General features: G+C 36.2%; 1 pseudogene; it reads left to right on the plus strand.

Annotated features, from left to right (window-relative positions):
• Positions 1-916: 916 nt before the first annotated feature.
• On the plus strand, positions 917-2,699 carry LOC149162452 (putative methyltransferase PMT6 pseudogene; annotated as a pseudogene).
• Positions 2,700-20,755: the final 18,056 nt, after the last annotated feature.

The following is a 20,755-nucleotide window of genomic DNA, read 5'->3' on the forward strand; positions in this document are numbered from 1 at the left end:
ATGTTATCAATAAGAACTCAAAAATAGATTAATTAATATGATTTATGTTATGATTTACATAATTTAATATAAAACACTGAATCTAAAAGATAAAATATATATTTTACAGTGTATATTTTGGCATTGGATAATGGGATACAGACTGATACTAACAAGATTGAATGCATTGTATGTGAACCTTTTAAAAATTAAAAGAATAAATTTATAATAAATGGATGCTCTATTACTAGAGAAACCACCAATTTCGAAAATTGAGTTTTCAACAAAAAGAAAAAAATGCAAAAGAAATCTTATTCTCTTCCATAGTTTTGACAACCACCTGCATTATGAGTTGCTAAAGACCAGATCTTCAGTGAAAAGCCAAAATAATAAAATATTTTTAAGGTTTCGACAATTGCCTCGTGCAATGCAATGCTGCTTCAAAGATCTCCACATATATCATAGGCTTATAATCTGACAAATTGGTGGGCAAATGAAAAACTATCTATTGAATCAACTTTTGACATTTTATCAAAATTATGCAGACTTAATTTTTATACATTCCTTCAACATCAAGTTTTTGAGCTCTTTAATAAACATTAATAATAGGCTTTTAAGGTTTCTGAAAGTATCATGCTAGGTCACATTGGCAGAGTAACATAAAACATTATTAAATATGTACCTTTTGACTATGGAATCTCCTTGATAAATTCCAATATTCTCACTCCTCAAACCTCTCTCTAGTATTTGAACGGTTTTTATTCAAATCTGCAAGTTCAAAGGCCATTTGACTTGTTTTGAATGGATTTCACTTATTCAGTTGCCTTCAACTAAAATTGGTAGTGTGTTCATGTGTGATAAGGTGTAAAACAGTGAAAAGATGGGCTTATACGTGGCTAGATGCCCTGTTTCATCTTGTTAATGTTTGCTTCTAAATATGGGATTTTCCCTTTACTCCATGTTAGATGTGCAATCGGGGAAGGTGGTCAAGTTGGCTTTCACATTAATGATAGTTACTTTTTTTTGTTGGAACATTATTTGGCACCAAGCATGTGATCTATACACAAGTACAATTGATCTCAACTAGGAAGCAATGGCTAAGTAACAAGGTGGTTCTCAATTTTAGATCTGATGTGCTAAAGATACATGTAGAAGGAATGAATGTTTTCTCATTGAATTATACTAAGTATGCTCCTTGTCATGATTTAAAGTATATCAACACTCTGAAAAAATTGAATTATTCTTGAAGAGTGAATTTCTAAAGAAATCTTCCCTCTCCACTTGAGGAACGACTTTTCCGTTTAATACCTTCTACTAAAGAATACAATATCCCAATAAAATGGAAAAGTAGTAAATATTTTGTGTGGCAAAGCAATATGAACCACTCACATTTAGCATAAAGTCAAAGGTGCGCAAAATTGGGTGCATAAGCAACATACACTATGGTGGTTCCCTGGTGGTGGTACACATTTCAAGCATGGAGCTTCAAAGTACATCCAAAGGTTTGGAAACATGATAACTAATAGAACAAGGTATTTACGAGCCGCAGGAGTGGTGCAAGTTCTTGATGTTGGCTATGTTTTTGCAAATTTTTTAGTATATCTAGTTCCACTCGATATGTAGACAATGTCATTTGCTCCAAAGGATGGGCATGAAAATCAAATTCAATTTGCTCTTGAACAAGGAATTAGTGTCATGATTATAGTTCTTGGTACAAAAAAACTAGATTATCCAAGAATGTCATTTGAAATGGTCCATTGTTCATGTTGTTGTGTCGATTGCCATGAAAATGATGGTGTTCTGCTAAAAGAAGTGGATCACCTTTTGAGAGCTAGTGGTTACTTTGTTTATTCTGCACCTCCTGCTTACAGGAAGGATAAAGATTATCCCCATCAATGGGAGAAGTTGATGTCTGACAACTTCAACATGTGGGAATCTTATTGCTCGTCAAGTTCAAATAGCAATTTGGTTCAAGCCAGGAGATAAGGCATGCCAACTAGAGAAAGAAAAATACAAAATCCTAGTTTTATGTGATCAGGCACCTGATCCAAAACAATCATGGAAGAAACCATTAAGGAATTGTCTAAATTTAAGTCCAGAAGCAGAGAACATTCAACAACTTCCTCCATTGTCGAAGTGTTTATCAATCTTCCCTAAATGACATGAGAAAATAGGGATCACTGCTGAAAATTTTAGTGTAGACACAACATTTTGGTAGAGGGAAGTCAATGAATATTGGACACTTATGAATGTCAGTAAATATGATATTTGAAATGTAATGGATATGATTTCTTTTTATGGTGGATTTGTTGCTGCTTTAAGCACAAAACCAGTTTGGGTGATGAATATAATTCCTCCAAGCTCAAGGAATAATTTACCTATTATTGATGACAGAGGCTTGGTGAGATATTTTCATGATTGGTGTAATCCATTTTCTACTTATCCACACATATATGATTTGGTTCATGCATTCTGAGTTTTTTTCATACTATAGAGGTGATAGTAGAGGTTGCCAAATAGAAGACATAATACTGGAGGTGGATCAAACTCTTTGCCCATGAGGATTTTTCATCATCTGAGATGACTCAACCATATGCTCAAAAGTGGCAAATATTGTACCCAAGTTTCTATGGGGTGCAAAAGTATATAATTTGGAAGGTGTTGGAAACAGGGGAGAGAAACTACTAATTTTCCAAAAGGTGTCAGAAGCTGTCCTTTAGCAGGGTATGCAAGTGGTGATAGAACTTGTCTGTGGGATATTAATTCCATCACAGATACTAATGACTTTTTCAAATAAATATGTATCGTCAAAAATACTTTTCTTAAATTTAAAAGCACATCATGAATGAAGGTTACATAAAATTTTTAAATGTAATTAACAACCAAAATGCACTATGATGGGAATTTTTCCCATCAAATTCCAACCCTACGTGGGAGTGGAATGTAGACAGTTGCGAGGGAGAGAGGCTGACATATGACAAGAAAAAAGGATAGGAGAGTAGAGAGGCTGACATATGACAAGAAAAAAGGATAGGAGAGTAGAGAGGCTGACATATTCCCTTGCCTTGAGCTATATAGTCTTGGTGGTGGCTGTTGAATACATCAACCAATTTTTTTGTACAAATTATTTAAAACTCACATTTAACATTAAAAATGCATAAAAATAATTTGAATTGTTTTTTACAATGAAATTAGTACTTCTTTAATAGTAATGTATTTATATATTGATCACTTGCAATTAATATAATAAATATATAAATACATTATTATATTGTTATATGTCACTTAACAACAACATAATAATTATTAAAATAAATATATAAATACATTATTAAAATAAACCACTCCTAAACCAACTCGCCCATTCCTAAATAGGAAAGAAGACCAACATGAATCTAATTAAATGCAAAACTTATATGCTACACCTGAAGTCATGACCTTATAACTGAGGTGCGAGTAGAATTTGGAAACCTTCGTAAAACAAACCATTTCAGAGAAATAAGTGAAAAAGTGTATTCTCCTCGATGACACAAACAATGTAGATAATATTGGAAGATCATGCCTCACATCAGTCTTTACCTTAAAGAATTTGTTAGACACAGGGGAAATATAAATGTATTGAACAAAAAATCGATCCTTGCAAAATATTGGACAAAGGCAAAAAGAGAAGTCATAGGGCTAGGAACACAAGAGTACAACTTCCAATATGAAGTTCCTGAAGCCACTATTTGTTTAGAAAATCACTGCATTAATGTCAAATTCACATTAGGAAGTATCCCAATAGCGTGCATCTTGGGAAATCTATTTGTAGCCGCTGTTGAACCCCATTTTTCAGCAAAATTGGATGATGGCACATCAAGATATTATATCTCCATTCCAAATCAAGAAGGGTATCTACACCCCATCACATTAACATTTGTCTGCACCCCTAGAATTTCTACGATGGTTCAAGCTATACAAGAGCTACGACAATCAGTAAAAAGGCTAGAAGAACTCAAAGACTTGAAATCCTGCTTGAAGATAGATCAGGGACTAAAACAAGTTCCATTCATAAGAAAAATAAAAGAATTGAAAAAATAGTTAGAGGAAGAATGTTGTGCAGAGGAACCTAATTCTTTCTGGCACAAAAATCAATATTACGTAGAACTTCCCTACAAAGTTGAATACACGGGAAAACCTTGTAAAAGCATAGTTATTCCAATAAAGGAAGAATATAGAAAACTCTGCCAAAGAGAATTTCAAGATCGCGTAAAAAGAAGACTAATAAGAGAATATGGCAATCCATGGAATTGCTATGGATACTGTGTGAATACACTTTCTGAAAAAATCAGAGGAGTGCCTAGACTAGTAATAAATTACAAGCTATTAAATGATATTCTGGCCGATGACACTTATCTTATCCCTCACAAAGGAAATCTCATATCGAAAATTGCAGGAGCCCGGATATTTTCAAAATTTGACATGAAGTCAGGGTTCTTACAACTTTTAATCAAGGAAGAATACTGGTTTAAATCAACCTTCAATGTCCCCTTTGGACACTATGAGTGGAATGTCATGCCATTTGGATTGAAGCATGCTCATTCCAAATTTCAAAAGGTGATGGATCAAGTGTTTAAGCCATACTTTGATTGGCTTATTGTATATATTGATGATGTTTTGATATTTTCTAGATCAATTGATAAACATTTCAAGCATGTACATAAATTTAAACAAGTTGTCAAAAGCCGTGGTTTGGTTGTCAGCAAAAAGAAGACGAAAACATTCTAGACCAAGGTTAAATTCCTTAGAAACATCATTGAAAATGGCCAGATTTATCTTCAACAACACGGAGTAGCATTTGCAGATAAATTTCCAAATAAAATAAAGGACAAAACCCAATTACAAAGATGCATGGGTTGTCTAAACTATGTCTGCAACTTTTATAAATAATGTGCACAAGATAGGAGGATTTTGAATCAAAGACTAAAAAAGAATGTTGGGTGCAGGAATTGCACTTAAGCAAACTCCTCAACACTTAATTTTTCAACCCAGGGGATCTGTAAACTTAGGGATGAAGCATAGGCAATGCCAGAGATGGTATGAATCTTTCTAATATAAATCCCTACTTTATTTAAAGGAAAGATTGCAAAATCAAACTAAGAAGAGAAAAAGGCAACTTGAACCATCAAAATAATCTAAGACTGGAACAAGGAAGAATGCATTTGCAATAGGGAATTAAAGATAAAGGTGCAATCACTCTAGCTAATTATTGTTTAACTACTGAGTATGTGTTTTTATTTAGCAAAGACACTTCGCAGTCTCATCAGATAGGCCCTTTAAACCTACTCCTTTAAGGATTTCCTTCTTGCACTAATCTGTCCTACACTATCGCAGTCTTCTTGCACTATTGCAGGAACAAAGATTTATGCAAAAGGTATAAATGTTGTCTTTACTAAAGGTGTTTTACTTCCTGCAAGGGCTTATACTTTTTCAGGTTCAAAGCACTCAGATCTCGTGGCAAGAAACTAGTTATTGCACCGGATCAGAGCTTCTTGCACTTAGCATTTAATTCTTAAAATGAGTGCTTAGTTACTTCAAGTGCTATTATATTGTTAAATCAAATTGCACACATAAAAAAAATGAATGTTTTTGATCTTGACAGAGTGCAAAAATTAAGAACAATCCATATACATTTATCTTGTCATAAAGTGTTTAATGAAAGAAAGATGATTGCGGGAAGTAGACTAGAAAGGCTTGTTGCATCACACCAACATGCACTGGTGTAGGTTCATTTCTCCTGCTTGGACCAGGTGAGGAAAACCAACCAAACAGAACTACAGAAAAGGAAAAATTACACCAAGTGCAGGTTTATTTCTCCTTCTTGGACCAGGTGGGGAAAACCAATCTGAAATTAAGTGCAGGAAAGGAAATTTAACTACTTCACACAACAGATCCGCTTTCACTCAGACAGGAATACATGTGCTTGAAATTAAATCATACTTGACAATATAAACACAAATTACAAGAAACAGGAAATAGGGTAAATGTGTTGGGTTGGTTGGGCCCTAGCCAACCAACGTGTTTCCCTTTCAAACAAAAACGTTGCTCAATACTTTAATCAATTCATTAGCTTCAAATACAGAAATGCGATTTAGAAAACATGAGACGAAGTTCCCTTTTTATTAATTCACTAAGGCAAGCACATGCGTTAATACATCGTCCAGCCCAAACTTGGGTGATAACAAAATACAGCAACCTGTTACTGCCTCTCTGGCTGTGTCTCTGTTCTATACAAAAATTCCTATAAAAAACTATCCTTGTCCTATTTACATTCTTCATTATATAGATCTTTGGCCAAAGGCCAAAATAGATCATTCAACCGATTACATAACCAAACACAAAATTTAGCTTTTAGGCCTTCAAAATTAGACAATTTAACAAAACTGGCCGTAGCCAATCTCCAATTGTTCGTTCTTCATAAATTCGATCTCGGCTGCCTTTGGATCGATCTTGCTGTCGTGGCTGAAGCTTAGCTGCCTTTAGATCGATCTTGTTGTCGTGGCTGAAGCTGCTCAAAACGAGGCGGTGATCAAGGAGGTTCGAATCTGCTGCAAGGGTTTGTTGCGCTGGCAATGGTGCAAGATCTGATCCTGCACTAGGATCAGCAGTCACAGTAAGTACTTTGACTACCAAATAAACATTGGAGATATCGATAAGTTACAAAGAGTGATTATAAGCAAGAAATCATGTAATAAATGATTAATTAATGCTAAGTTGAATTAAAAATATGAAAAATAAAGTTTATACGAAATATGTCATCGTTCTTGGACTGGTGCAAGATGAGGGTGTATAAGAGAGGTAAAACAACGGTAAATGGTTATGATTTAGGAAGGGAAAATGGAAAAAAGAGAGAAAATTAGGGGGCTAACATCCTCCCATCCCTAAACTGTTGTGTGTCCTCACACAACTCTTTACCTCTGCAAAAAACTTCAAAACTTTGAGCATTCTAGCTCAATCCTGCTTTGGCATACTGACATCATCCTGCAATGTTTTAGACTTCTTCTTTCTAATATTCTTTAGTTTCTTTGTCACCTTTTTAAGTCACTTGAAACATTGTGCAGCTCGATACTTCCAGACTTTAACTTCTCTTTTCTTTTTCTGGATCTCCGCAATCAATTCTCCTCTACTCTGTTCTTTATCCTCCTGCGCTTTAGCTATAAGCTGTTCTAAGTTCTGCACTTGAAGCTCTAGTTCAACTACCCGAGCAGCAGGAGTTACCAAATCTTTTTCTTTTTCTATCTCGACAGGGGCTGTGTCTTCCTCAGGGACCTCAATATCCTTCATGGTTACATCAGGAAATTCTTCTTCCTCTGGTCCTTCTTCTTCTGGTTCTTCTTCTTCTGGTTCTTCTTCTCCTGGTTCTTCTTCTTCTGCTTCTTCTTCTTTTGCTGGTTCTTCTTCTACTTCTTCTTAATCTGCTGGTTCTTCTTCTTTCGCTTCTTATTCTTATTATTCTTCTTGTCGTTCTTCTTCTTGTACTGGTGCAGGAGGGGATTCAACACCCTATGGGGACTGTGATTCTTTGCCTGCATCAGATCTTTTATTCTTTTTCTGGGGCTTTTTGATGAAATCTTCCAACAGAGTATCATCTTCGACCTCTGCAAATTTTTCTACATCCGCAAGGGCTGACAGGTTGTCATCTTCGGGGGTCTGTCCCTGTACTGGTGGTGTAGAAGGAGTCTCTTCAACATGTGTGCTAGTTGTCTTCTTATTTGAAGATGGGGCATTTTCTGCTTTTTTAGATCGTTTCCTTTTTTCATTGGTGTAAGAAGGACTCCCCTTTTCATTCTTACTTGGGCCCTTGCTTGTGCTTGCAGGGTCCTCTGTCTCCTTTCCAGTAGCTGCCTTTTTATGTAGTTGTTTCAACAACACCTCCCAGGTCATGCCTTTAACTTCTAGCTGTTTCAGGACCAGAATCTTTATCAGGCCGTGGTGATATAGCCTCGTGTTGGCCTAGTCTGCCTGTCTATCCCGCACACCTTTGGCCATTTTTTCCAAGCTCTTAAGCAAAAAATAGGGGAAATTCATCCTCCACCAGATGTGCCAGGCGGCTTCAAAATGCTGCAACATCCTAAAATGATATAAAAAAGTGTAGGAGTATCTTCCCTCACAGGTTACAAACTGCTGTAGAATGAAAAGAAAGTCATGCCACTGTGCCAGCAAGGCACTACGCGGAACTCCTTCCTTCCAATTTACCTCCATCTTCTTGTTGAAGACGAAACACTTCCATCGCTTCCTTTCTAGTTTCTGATTTTTAAACCATTGTTCACCAGTATTTTCCAAGCCTGTCACTTCTGCTATAAATTCTTCTGTGACTTCAAATTTTAGAGGCCCAATTTTTACTCGCCCGATTTTGAAACTTCTGGAAAACTATAAAGCCACTTCTCTGTCGTGCCCGTCAAACTTCTGCAAGAACTGAAGAAAGCCCGAGTCTCGCAATAGTGCAAGACTTTGCGATACTCGGCAGTATGTTCTACCCTACTGAGAGACGAGGGTTCGTTTCGAACAAGCGACATTGCTGCTTAATGGCTATGAACAATCGAGAATTTTACATGCAACATCGAGAAAATCGGTTCTTATAAATAGGGATCCAACTGTCCACCATCCTTTCCATCTTATCACCCATTCATTCGTCGTAGATGCATGGCATCTTTGAGATCAGGCTGGATTGGTACTTGCGGCAGCATTTTAACGACTAGGTGAGGTAATCACTATGAGTGAAGGACATCTAGGATTATGGCAGAAAGGGGTAATTATGTCCAAGCAATGGTTAAACACTTTCGCATTCCTTCATAATTCAAAAAACAGAACTTAGCATTCATTAAAAAATGATCATGATTCCTAACTTAAAAACACCTTGTACTTTAAATAATTTTCTCCTAGTTAGTATGATAGCACAAGTACTCGTCGGCTAAGTGAAAGGACTTCTTATAAATTTTCATGATGACCACTTTCCTATGACGTATGCTATGAAAAGAACAAATTGTACTATGTTTCTGACATGGTGCATGCTTGCACTGATCTGCTTGCACCGCATAAATTATGCTATTCTGCTGGTACCATTTTGCTTTCTTTATCATATAGGACAACATGCTTGCAATAGTGCAAGCATAATATCTAAAAAAGAATAGAGAATTTAAAAAATATAGGCTGGACTTCCACATGGATTCCTCAACTTATACTGGAAATTTGTCTCGCCCTTTCTTGATGCTTCAGAGCATAACCTTTTTCTCTTTGTGCGCGAGATCCTGCAATGAATTCATAAGGAAACAAAGAAGTGGGAAAAAGGAAATTTCAGAATGGGAAGGAATTATGTTATAGGGGTGCTAGGAATAGTACCAAAAGAGGGAATAAACAGAAGTGGGATAGGAAAAAAATTCAAGGGTAAAGTGGGATTTTTTTCAAGTGGATAGGGTAAATTTAGAAGAATGTGGGAAGGTTAATCATTCTAGGATTGAAGAAGAAAACTGAGGGAATATTATGGAAGTGGAATATGAAGAAAGGAAAAAAAAATTTTGGAAGGTCTGCCTGCACTGGTGCAAGAAAAAAATAACTACAGCAAAAATTAAGCGTTACTTGAATAAAAATATCCATGCTAATTACCCCAATTGTATAAAGGTTGGTTCTACTGAACCTGCTTTTACTTGGTGGTCACTAGCATATCTAAAGATCAAGCAACATTTTCTTTTTATTAGAAATTTTTGATCTTCCTGCTAGCAAGCTGGTTTTCAGGTTGATCCTTCTGCAATCATGTCAGCGAACTGATTTTCATAATTACAGGGAAATGTTTTTTCTTTACTTTTTTTCTTAAGAAGAAGAATTCATGTTTCCAAAAGGTTAGTATTACCATTCACCACTATCGTCCTAAATTGCTGTTGGACTTGTTGTGTAAAATCTTTCCTGGTAAGTGGCTGAAAATACTTTTTTAACCTGTGTCCATTTACAAAGAATACTGAATTTTGTCCATCAATAGTTTTAACTTCTACTTCTCCATTCTTGAATACTCAGATCACTTCATAAGGTCCCATCCAATGTGTATGGAATTTCCCTTTAAAGATTTTAAATCTAGAATCATAAAGGAGCACCCAATCACCTGGTTGGAGTTGCTTTTTCTAAATAGACTTGTCATGCCACCTTTTGCGTTGCTGTTGAATTAGTATGTTCTGCTGAACAACATCCCTACGAAATTCATCTAACTCATTTAATTGGAGAAGACGCTGTTGTTGTGCCTCAAAGAGATCTAACCCTAACTGAATTGCAATTCTAAAAGTTTTGATCTAGAATTCAATTGGTAACAAAACCTGTTTGCCATATACTAGCTCATATGGTGTATGTCATGTGTTATTTCTCCAAGTGGTTTTGTATGCCCACAAAGCCTCTGATAATCTTTCGGCCCAGTCTTTTTGATGCATATTTATTGTCTTTGTAAGAATGGACTCGATCACTTTGTTTGTGGATTCCACTTGGCCATTTTCTTGCAGCTGATACGACATGGATTTCTTGTGCCAGATCTTGTATTGCTCCATCACACCCTGTACCAGATTAGAAATAAACTATGAACCATTGTCAGAAACAATTTCTCTAGGCACACCAAATCTAGTAAAGATTTTAGTAAAAAGAAAATCAATAACAACTTTTTCTGTAGCAAAAGAAACAGCTTTAGCTTCTACCCATTTTGTAACAAAATTTATACAAACCAAAATATACTTTTTACTTAATGATGTTGGATTTATTGGCCCTATAAAATCAATAGCTCATTTTTCAAATGGCTCAATCATAACTTGGGGGCATAAATGCATTTCATTGGTTTGAATAGGCTGGCCCATTCATTGATAGCTATCACAACGCCTGCCATACTATTTGACATCCTTAAACAAGGAAGGCCAAAAGTAACCAGCACGCAATACTTTATATGCAGTCTGCTTATCAGCGAAGTGGCCTCCACAAGGTTCATCATGAGCAGATTTCAATATGTCCAACACTTCGTCCTCTCTTACACACCTACAGATAATCAGATGTGGACCAGTGTAAAATAGATCTCCTTGAATCTAGGAATATGTAGCACTTTTCACGAGCGGACAAGTGGGGTGGTGCTTTCCTAGTAACCAAGTAATTAGCAATGTCAGCAAACCACGGGGAATCTATTGACATAGCAAAAATATGTTCATCCGGAAAATCATCATTAACAGGAGTTGCTTCACCAGGATTATCTAATCTAGAAAGAAAATCTGCTACAACATTAGATTTTCTTGGTCTATCAACAATAGTAATATTAAATTCCTACAACAATAGTAACCACCTAGTTTCTCTACCACTAGTCAATGGCTTTTTCATCAAATATTTGATCGCGGAATGTTCAGTATGTACAAATACTTCATATCCTGTAATATAGTGTTTGAACTTATTAATTGCAAAAATTACAGCTAAAAACTCTTTCTCTGTAATTGTATAATTTAATTCAGCAGAAGACAAATTCTTACTAATATAATAAATAGCATAGGATTGTTTATTTTCCTCTTGTCCTAAAGCTATGCCAATAGCCAAATCTGAAGCAGCAGAGAAAATGTGAAAAGGCAGGGACCAGTTAGGACCTCTCAAAAATGGTGCATGTACTAACTTTTCCTTCAATGTTTCAAAAGACTGTTGGCAAGCTGTGGTCCAAGAAAATTCACTATCATTACCTAGAAGTTGGAAAAGAGCGGTAGCTATCTTAGAAAAAATTTCAATGAATCTCCTATAGTAACTAGCATGTCCTAAAAAACCTCTTACTTCCCTTTGAGTTTTGGGTGCAGGAAGATGCAGAATGATTTCGATCTTTGCTGGATCAACCTAGATACCTTTACTATAAATCAAATGGCCAAGTACCACTCCCGCTTTGCACGTTAATCTACATTTCTTGTCACTCAAGGTGAGATGGGCTTCCTGACAATGAAGAAGTACTTTTTATAGATTTTCGAGAGCTTCCTGAAAAGAATCACCAAACACAGAAAAGTCATCCATATAAATTTCTAGAAATTCTAAATCAGCAAAAATGGCCAGGACTGCACTTTGAAAGGTAGTCGGGGCATTACATAAACCAAAGGGAAGCACTCTATAAGCAAATATAACCCATGGACATGTAAAAGTAGTTTCATCCTGATCTTCGGGTGCAATCTGTATCTAGTTATAACCATTGAAGCCATCCAAAAAGGAAAAATATTTCTTTCCTGCAAGGGTATCAAGCACCTAGTCAATGAAAGGAAGAGGGAAATAATCTTTGAGAGTGGCTTTGTTTAATTCTTGATAAGCAATACAAATACGCCATCTTCCATCTTTCTTAGGTATTAGCACTAATGGAGAGACCCATTGACTGTTGGAAATAGGATAGATAAAATCAGCATCCAAGAGTTTTTGTACTTCTTCCTTCACAATATCTCTTAGAGCTGGATTCATTCGCCTTTGGGTTTGTCGAATAGGTCAGGTTTCTTCCTGAATATAGATATGATGTGTACAAGTTTCAGGAGGAATACCCTTCATATCTTCATAGCCCCATGCAAAGGCACTAAGATGGTTTTGCAACAAATTCACAAGCTGTTCTTGCTGAGATGAGTCCAAATCTGAACTAATATGCAAGGATTTACCGGGGCTAATCTCAACAAGAGTAGTATCAGGCTCAGGAGTACTTAAGGGGGTGGTCAAATGAAATGGTATAGAAGAAAGAGGGCCATGATTATCTTGAAAATCTAGGCTGAAAATCTGGCTTAATAGCTCAAAATTAGTCATAATGTCTAGGTTATTCAAGAAATATTGAATCTCATCTTCTTGTGAAGACCCAATATAATGATGGATAAGGGAAATGAGCTGAGTCTCCTCATCACTGCTTTGATCCAACCATAAATTATCTCGAAGGTCCTGAATGGATCTGGCGAGGGGTTATAAGGTAACTTTTTTCCTAGAATCTCCATGCGAAATATACATATCACCGAAGCGAAATCCAATATATGCATCGACTGTAGCAAGCCATTGTCGACCCAAGATCAAGGGATGTCCTCCTACTGGGTTCTTTGGCTGTAACACAATGAAATTAGCAGGATATTCCCAAGAATCTAATGAGATGATCACATCGTCCAATACTCCTTCTAGCTTAATTTTAGATCTATCCGCTAATTCAAGCACAGTGGGAGTAGGGCGAAGATGAGATAACCAAAGTTGATCCATGGTTTGCTTAATCATGACATTAATAGCTGCCCCCAGGTCTATAAGAACATTAGAGACAAGGACATTACCAATCTGAACTGAGATGATAGGGTTTCTGGGATCAGTATATTTTTCCATAGACACACATACCGTCATCAACTTTTCTGCCCTACCAAAAAATTGAATGGTTTGGGGTTCCAATCTCTTCCTCCCAGGTTTCTTGAGACAAAGTTCCTTAATAATCTTAGTACATGTAGGGATCTCTTTGATGGATTGGAGCAGAGGTATCTTAATGAAAAGATTCTAAAGTTTTGATGCCAAGCTAGTCTCAGAAATAGGCTCACTTATTTCCATTACTAATCTCTTTGGGAAGGGAGGCTAGTTGGAAGAAGATGGCAAGGATTCAGAGGGTAAGGGCTGCTTAGTGACAGCTTTTGGAGAATGGTTAAGAGTTTCCTCTTCTTCTTTCTCTTCAACAATCACTCTAGGTTGCTTCTGATTTTCTGATGTTATAGTCCTTCCTGATCTTAATTGAATATCATGAACCCTAACTGGAATAGATTGGTACTCGAATGGTAAAGGTGGGTTTGTTACATAGATCATTTACATTGCTTTATTATTGTTAGGATTGGGCATAGATTGAGCTGGCAACTGAGGAGGTCGAAAAGGTGGAGGTAAAGGTAATGGTAGAGTAAACTAACTCGAAAGTTGAGGCATTGAATAAGGTGTATGCGTAGATGGATATGACTACATGGGTGGCTGGTAGGAATATGGAGAATGGGTTGGCCCTCTCCAACCTTTTTTCCATGGTTGAGAAGGTTGCCCATGCTGATATTGATTCCCATACTGCCACTACTGATTAGTGTTAGGATAAGAATATGCATGTGAATTATAACCAAAATAGTTTGGAGAAAATTCAGGAGCCATACCTGCACCTACCTGTAGCCAATTTCTCTTTGCTCTCATAGCATACACGTATTCAGCTTCAGGCTACCCCCTGTAAATACAGCTTTAAGTCCTTGTATAGAGGGACATTTTTCTGTGACATGGTCTTCTACACAAATAACACACTTATTAGTTTCTTTCAAATTAAGAGGACACTCTTTAGGAGGATGCTTGTCTCTACATTTAGGACAGAAAATGCATAAACTCTTGTTCCTTCATGAGTTTTTGCTGAAATTTTAAAGAGTCCAACTGTTTAGTAACAATATTAATTATATCAATTTTCATGTTTTCCATTTTATTTTCTAGTCCAATAATCATAGCATCCGTAGATTCAGTTTTTCTATTTCTGTTTCGAGTTCCTCTATTGGATCTATACTAATTTCTTGAAAATTTTCTGCATAATTCACAAATTTGTTCAAAAGTTTGCTGAGAAATATCTCCTTGTCCTAACAGATTTAAATTATTTCTAGCATTATCAGTAAGTGCTCTTAAGAACAAGGATCTAATAGTACTGGAATCAAGCTTAAGTTTCAACCTTTATAAAATATACAAAAATCTTTCTAGGTAATCTTCAAGAGTTTCATCATCATCCTGTATGATTGTAAAAATCTCATCCTGCATGTCCCGAGTTTTGTAATATTCTTGATATTTAGACAAAAACACTCTCTTCATCTAATCCCAAGAGGCTATAGTGTTTCCTCCTAACCCCATAAACCAATGTAGAGTTGAGTCCTTGAGAGTAACAGGAAATAATCTTAGCTTTTGAGCGTCAGTTGAATAATCATAAATTCTATACAGAATATCAAATTCAAATAAAAAGAGTTAGGATCTTCATGAACTTTACCATGGAATGAGGGAGAGCTGATGGTGGAATATTCTTCATTTGCGCCATAGTATCAGAGTCCACAATTGGAAACACAAAAGTGGATTGTTCCCTACTTACTTGGTTTTCACCAGTCCCTTCCACATGATCTTCATGGTCTGCCATTGTTTCCCTTTCACTCCCAATAGACTGAACCACACCTGCGTTGTTGTCACCAGAATCCAGGTGGATTGTTCCTATGTGATGGGTTTGAATTGTATTGGGCTTCCTGCTCACAGAAAGAGACCCAATATGAGAATTGTTTTCATAATTATTTCGGCCCTTAGTGGGCTTTGAACCCTTACCTTTTCTAGGCATTCATTTCAAAAAAAAAGAAAAGAAAAATAACAAACAACTTCTAATAAAAATGTTGTCAGAAAGAAATCAACACCAGTAAAATTCCTTCAAAGAAGCTTTTCCAAACAATACTGCAAAAATAAAGGAAAAATTACTTCCATTGTATAATCAGAAAATTCTTACCAAATCAAATCGCCTCCCCGACAACGGCGCCAAAATGTTGGGTGTAGGAATTACACTTAAGAAAACTCCTCAACACTTAATTTGTCAACCCGTGGGATCCGTAAACTTAGAGATGAATCGCAGGCAATGCTAGAAATGGTATGAATCTTTATAATATAAATCCCTACTTTCTTTAAAGGAAAGATTGCAGAATCAAACTAAGAAGAGAAAAAGGCAACTTGAACCATCAAAATAATCTAAGATTGGAACAAGGAAGAATGCATTTGCAAGAGGGAATTAAAGATAAAGGGGCAATCACTCTAGCTAATTATTGTTTAACTACTGAGTGTGTGTTTTTCTTTAGCAGAGACACTTAGCAGTCTCATTAGATGGGCCCTTTAAACCTGCTCCTTTAAAGATTTCCTTCTTGCACTAATCTGTCTTGCACTATTGCAGTCTTCTTGCACTAGTGCAGGAATAGAGATTTATGCGGAAGGTATAAATGGTGTCTTTATTAAAGGCGTTTTACTTCCTGCAAGGGCTTATACTTTTCCAGGTTCAAAGCACTCAGATCCCATGGCAAGAAACTAGTTCTTGCACCGGATCAAAGCTTCTTACACTTAGCATTTAATTCTTAAAATGAGTGCTTAGTTATTGCAAGTGCTATTATAATGTTAAATCAAATTGCAAACATAAAAAAATGAATGTTTCTAATCTTGATAGAGTGCAGAAATGAAGAACAATCCATATACATTTATCCTGTCATAAAGTGTTTAATGAAAGAAAGAAGATTGCAGGAAGTAGACCAAAAAGGATTGTTGCATCACACCAACGTGCACTGGTGCAGGTTCATTTCTCCTGCTTGGACCAGGCGAGGAAAGCCAACCAAAAAGAATTGCAGAAAAGGAAATATCCCACCAACGTGCACTGGTGCAGGTTTATTTCCCCTGCTTGGACCAGGCGGGGAAAACCAATCTGAAATCAAGTGTAGGAAAGGAAATTTATCTACTTCACACAACAGATCCGCTTTCACTTAGACAGGAATGCGTGTGCTTGAAATTAAATCACACTTGACAATATAAACACAAATGAGAAGAAATAGGAAATAGGGTAAACGTGCTGGGTTGGCTGGGCCCTAGCTAGCCAGCGCGTTTCCCTTTCAAACAAAAAAGCTGGTTAGTACTTTAATCAGTTCATTAGCTTCAAATACAGAAATGTGATTACGTGAGGTGGAGCTCCCTTTTTATTAATTCACTGAGGTAAGTACATGCATTAATACATCGTCCAGCCCAAACTCGGGTGATAACAAAATACAACAACCTGTTACCGCCTCTCTGGCTGTGTCTCTGTTCTATACAAAAATTCCTAAAGAAAATTATCCTTGTTCTATTTACATTCTTCATTACATAGATCTTTGGCAAAAGGCCAAAATAGATCGTTCAACCGATTACATAACCAAACACAGAATTTAGCATTTAGGCCTTCAAAATTAGACAATTTAACAAAACTAGCCGTAGCCAATCTCCAATTGTTCGTCCTTCATAAATTTGATCTCGGCTACCTTTGGATTGATCTTGCTGTCGTGGCTGAAGCTCAGCTACCTTTAGATTGATCTTGCTGTCGTGGCTGAAGCTGCTCAAAATGAGGTGGTGATCAAGGAGGTTCGAATCTGCTGCAAGGGTTTGCTACGCTGGCAACGGTGCAAGATCTGATCCTGCACTAGGATCAACGGTCACAATAAGTACTTTGACTACCAAATAAACATTGGAGATTTCGATAAGTTACAAAGAGTGATTATAAGCAAGAAATCATGTAATAAATGATTAATTAATGCTAAGTTTAATTAAAAATATGAAAAATAAAGTTTATACGAAATATGTCATCGTTCTTGGACTGATGCAAGATGATGGTGTATAAGACAAGTAAAAAAACAGTAAATGGTTATGATTTAGGAAGGGGAAATGGAAAAAAGAGAGAAAATTAGGGGGTTAACAAAGAACCCAGAACCATGGAGTATAGCACACATAGTTTTTGTTAGAAAAATAAAATAAAAGGTCAAAAATATTCCTATCCTCTATGTTTCAGATGAAAGTTTACCAAATATTTTTGAGATAGATGCTAGTGATTTAAGATGGGGAGGAAACCTCAAACAACTCAGGGAAAGTCAAGAAAACATTATTCAGTTTTCCTCAGGTGTATGGAACCATGCAAAGAATTCAACCATTCAAAAAGAAGTAAAAGTTGTCTGCAATTGCATTGATAAGTTTGATATACACTTAATAAAAAAAAGGTTCCTTCTTAGAACTGATGCTTCAGCCATGAAGAAGGTGTTAAGCAAATATATAAAGAAACCAGGAGAGTCAAAGTTCGCAAGGTGGAAAGCCCTCTTCACCAACTTTGATTTTGAGATAGAACACATCAAAGGTAGTAAAAATTGTATTCCTAATTTTCTTAGTAGAGAAAATATTCAAGAACAACCACATCTCATGGTCATAGTAATTGAATGGGATCTTACCCTTAATCATGAAAGTTTCTAGAAATTCTAGACACCATGACTTGTGAAGATTATATGAATTCCTAGAAACTGACTTGGCAACTGAGAAACACTAAGGTGTTAGATGCAAATCTCCAACTACATGGAGACTTACAACATTTGGTCCCAGAATGTAAAACCTATCCAAAATCTAGCAAATGGATTCATGACATGGTTTTTTATCATTCTAGACACTTGGAAAATATGGTAGAGGATGCTCTAAATCTTCATTTTAAAGATTTAAATATAATTTGGAGAGAGGAAAATAACAGATTTAATATATTTCACAAATATTTTGTGATAAATAGGTCCAAACATCTAGATTTCCATCAAAGACTCTTGTGATACAATCCAAAACTTGTTTTACCTGATTCTGTTTATGACTTCTCTAGGTATAAAAATTAAGGTGGAATTTACTCTGCATAGACAAACGAGATGATACCTATTATACACTCTCAAAATTTGGATCACTATTTGTCACCCAGATTCTACATCGACCAATCTGGTTAAGGGAATGATGGACATGGTTTGACATCAACAAGACTTTTATGGACCCCATTTATTTCCAATCAAATTACATACAGGACAGTATGCACTGCATTCACTGCTTTCACGAGCATTGTAAAACTGTAGTGGATTTGAACAAATTCATAGATTACAGGATTCTTTGTGATTTCATGGCCAAACATCACCAATGGTTAGTTTTGACAAAGATAAAGCACCAAATAGTTCTTGGAAAGTCTATGGTAGTTTGGCGCATCTTTTCTAAAGCCTAGGGCACCAGTGGAAGATATGCCTAACAAAGATTCTTTGGCACAAATATGTGGGTAACATGATTATCGTACATATATTTGTTTCCCACAGCCTTTGCATGATGAAAGCATCCACTATGTAAAATAATGTAAAATTTAATTAACTGACTATGAGTGTGATTGGTATCGTGGGATTTCGATAATATCTCCACTATGTAAATAAATATTTCATGGGATACCTTATATCTCCACTTTGTATACTTTTCAGACAATCCTCCAGATGATTCTCTAACACTTGGATAACTTCTCCGAGAATTGGTGCAATCTACGGAAAATATATTAGTCAGAATCAATGGTAACATAAGATGCTCTCTCTCTCCCCCGACTTCTTAGAAATAAGGGAGAAGAGATCCATTTGGGGCATTGGGAGTTAGAGAGTTGAGAGGTCTAAGTGTCTGAGAGTAATAATTATCCCTGCACTAGTATGCTTGCATCATAGATAAATTCTTCAATGTGTAATCGAGTCATAGAAAGTGTGAAGTCTGAGAAGCTTGTGAATTAAGACTTGTGAGCCTGGTGAGAACCTAAAGTTGCCAGACTTTTCAGGGAATAGTATTTTTGGTTTAAGTTCTCAAATTCATAGACATAGTCTACAAAAGGCTAGGAAGCCTTCAGTTTCTAGCTTTCTTTTGAGCTTGTATAGCTGATAAATGCCTTAGCAGTGAATCTATGGTAGAAACTAGGACTCTATGATTGTAAAATCCAGCTATTATGTAAATCAATAAAAGAATGACTTATTATATTCCAGAATTACGCCTGTGTTTATATCTTTATTGTAGAAATTACCACCTGTAGATCACTTGATAATGCAATATACTAAAGCAAAACACTTGATCTACTTCTACAAACAATTTAGCGGAAGCTTAATCGAACATGAGCAACGTCAATAAGAACACATATAACTGATATGGAGAAATCAATCACACATAACACAGAAGATATAACCAGGGGAAAGCACCAACCTAAAACCCCATCTCTGTATTATCATACAAGTGGAAATATAACTAGTATTACAAAAAGAATCAGCTCAAAAGCTATCCTGCTCTCTTTGCAATACCTCTGCTTCTCATAGACAGTCAAAGGCCTCTATCTAACCTTTGGTATGCCCTCAAAGCCTCCTATTTCTTTGCGAAATTCTGATTAGGGTCCAGTGCAGCCACTTGTGTGAATTGGCCTCTTCACACACTCACTAACCTCTGATCCAACTATGCACTCCTGAAGGAGATAAATCCTCATCTATGGATGAGCTTCCTTTATAGGAAAAATTTCATCCAACTGATAGTACACTGTCCCTTCTTTGATCTCAACTGGGTCTCTGTCTGAACTGACATGCGTGAGTTACTCATGAGAGAATATTCAGTTATCTGAAGAACAACAGTTACATGCATGCAAGCATTAACTAACTGAACTCACCTTAATTTATACAAACTGTTTAAATCAATCTAACTGGACTTGATTCAGTTAACTGAGCCAACTAATTACTATTCAAATTAGAACTCATCCTTATCACTTTAACTGATGGATAAATTCTTCAATTAATAGAGAAACTGTTGCATGTCCTCACATAGACTTCATGTTTGATTTTTCATAACTAATTAACTCATGTTGAATTAATTAATTTATTTTCAAACAACTGCTAAGACCAAATTCGAATTTTACTTCCTAGCTTTTAGTCCAGGGACTGACTAAAATAGGAATCCATCCTGAACTGCTAAAAATAGAATGCTATTTTTAGCACTTCCATTTTTCATTCCCTGTTGCCCATTCCAGCACTGGTACTCAAACTGCTATTTATAGCAGTGCTATTTTTAGCACTTCTATTTTTAGCATTTCTTGTTGCTATTCTCAACACTCCCTCCCAACAAAAAATGCATTCAACTCGAACCCGATCCTGTACCTCTGGAATGTTCAACATGCAACACTTCTACCAAGTGTGGTTTCTCTAGCAAC

This window comes from Pinus tabuliformis, chromosome 5_2, assembly GCF_031772625.1.
Source record: "Pinus tabuliformis cultivar Carrire ecotype Pingquan chromosome 5_2, CPIR1, whole genome shotgun sequence".
In the NCBI taxonomy this organism is placed as follows: domain Eukaryota; kingdom Viridiplantae; phylum Streptophyta; class Pinopsida; order Pinales; family Pinaceae; genus Pinus; species Pinus tabuliformis.